Below are 2,209 nucleotides of genomic sequence, written 5' to 3'. Positions count from 1 at the left end.
ACCGTCAGAAGTTACCACGTCAACAAAGCATGAAGGAGCGGCGACCGGTCATCTTGTTTAGCAGCCCTTGGCAGTCGTGCATTGAACTTTTCGTGATGGACTGATTTTCGTTTGGTGACTATTAGTTAATAACTTAAACGCCAGAATTCTGTGGGAAAACTTTATGTATTTAAAACATATATATTTTATATAAAAACATTTAAACACTTGCTACTTGTTATGTAATTTTGTCAAGAACGTGTGTGCTCAATGTTTTAGCTATTTAGTCAATTTATTAATCGGGCAATTAGTTTATTGCATTGAATAATGTGATATTAAATATCACACAGTCTATATCTAATAATTGTATTTTAATTGCATGTGATAACCTGTACACATGGCAATTGTTTAGTACCATGATTGGATAATTCGGATTTATCAATCTTGGTACACGTGACTTCTGCGGTCTATTAAAGTTTTAATCCAGTTAGTGGTTATTGTGGATCGGGAAGGTCACAATATATATATATATATATATATATATATATACATATATATATATATTATATATATATATATATATATATATATATATATATATATATATATATATATATATGAAAATTCCAGTGGCCCCAGGACTAAAAATCCTTGTTTGCGTTTAAGGGCAAGTGCACAATTGACCTTCTTTGGGGAGCTAAGTCACCCCACTACAGTGATAATATCCTATGATTTATCTACACATACGACAAAGTTGTTTGCGTTTCTCTTCTGTATTATGGGCCTATGACCTCAATAGTGATCAAAAGCTCGTCTTGTTGTTTTGTACGTAAAACTCCATATTGAGCTAGTTTAAAAAAAATAACTGCACTGAATATATTGTACATGTTTTCATAATCTAAGCATTAAAATGTATGTATGTGTAATGTAATGGTGGTTATTCAGAAAGAGATATACTGGCAGAAGACACATTACAATACCTACACACACGAGAATGTTACGTTAACAATCTATACTACAAAGCAATAAAGGTTATTTTCCTGGGGAATGGGTTTTACCTCTAACTATTTATTTGTATCGTTATGACATGACCCGGAAATAGAAACTAACATACGGACAACCGTGAAAGCTTCAGTGCCACTTCAGGGAGAACATACCTTGACGTTTACAGGTAAAAACTAAATTAGTTTAATTCACATTAATCACATAGTAGCATTAATGTCCAGTGGTCAGTTATTTAGTGTGCATAAACTGAACAGCTTTGTTTATTGGGTTGATGTTACAAATGTGAACATAACCAACCTGTCGTCAAGTCATGTTTGTTGTATATTGCTAGGACACCAACAGGAAAGAGAAACTGCTATATTTGAAACGCCGACGGGAGCACAGTGGAGGAGTTGTTGGGGTGTGTGGAGGGGGTATGGATCATTATGTTTTTACCCCAAGCTAGGGGGCGGGAAGTAGTTCAGTGGTAAAGGGCTCGCTTGATGCGTGGTCGGACTCGGGTTGATCCCCGTCGGTGGGACCCTTGGATTATATCGTGTTCCAGCCAGTGGACCACTACTGGTATATCAAAGGCTATGGTATGTGTTATTCTAAGATGGTGCAAAATAACTGCTCTGTGTGGAGTAAACCCATGCCGACGATTCAATGCTGATATTTAACCAGTTTAACCAACTGGGTAATATAAGTGTTGAAGGTCATGTTTTCTGTTACTGTGTGTTGTGTTTGGCAGGGGCGGGACGTAGCCCAGTGGTAAAGCGCTCGCAGCCAGTGCACCATGACTGCTATCCTGTCTGTAGGATGGTGCATGTAAAAGATCGCATGCTACTAATGGAAAAATGTAGTGTATTATTTGTATCTAAGACTATGTCAAAATTACCATATGTTCTCGCTTCAAAATTAAGGATTCAGACATATTACATATTTACTAAATAAATTCTCTAACATGAAAAAACCCCAAAAAAAACCCAATTACCATATGTTTAACATTCAATAGCCGATGATTAATAAATCAATGTGCTCTAGTGATGTCGTTAACCAAACCCAACTTCTTCTTTTTGTTTGGCGACCTACCATTCAGTAGCTTATTTTTGCTGGACAGCAACCCGTTTGTTGATATTTGTATTTTATGAATAAACGGTTACACTTTTGGTATTATGGGTATAATAGATAAATATAAAAGTAATTGCAATACTAAGTTGAGAAAAGTTAATGTCAGATGAATTAC

General features: G+C 35.6%; 1 protein-coding gene across 1 annotated transcript in view; it reads left to right on the top strand.

The window, feature by feature from the left end:
* Positions 1–1,099: 1,099 nt before the first annotated feature.
* The window catches only part of LOC121387995, a 12,151-nt gene continuing 11,041 nt past the window's right edge, over positions 1,100–2,209 (top strand). Inside the window, exon 1 of the mRNA XM_041519185.1 lies at positions 1,100–1,150. The gene's annotated coding sequence lies outside the window, so the exon portion shown is untranslated. The remainder of the gene's footprint in view (positions 1,151–2,209) is intronic.

Source organism: Gigantopelta aegis, chromosome 14 (assembly GCF_016097555.1).
Source record: "Gigantopelta aegis isolate Gae_Host chromosome 14, Gae_host_genome, whole genome shotgun sequence".
In the NCBI taxonomy this organism is placed as follows: domain Eukaryota; kingdom Metazoa; phylum Mollusca; class Gastropoda; order Neomphalida; family Peltospiridae; genus Gigantopelta; species Gigantopelta aegis.
This window is presented reverse-complemented; position numbering and strand designations above follow the sequence as displayed.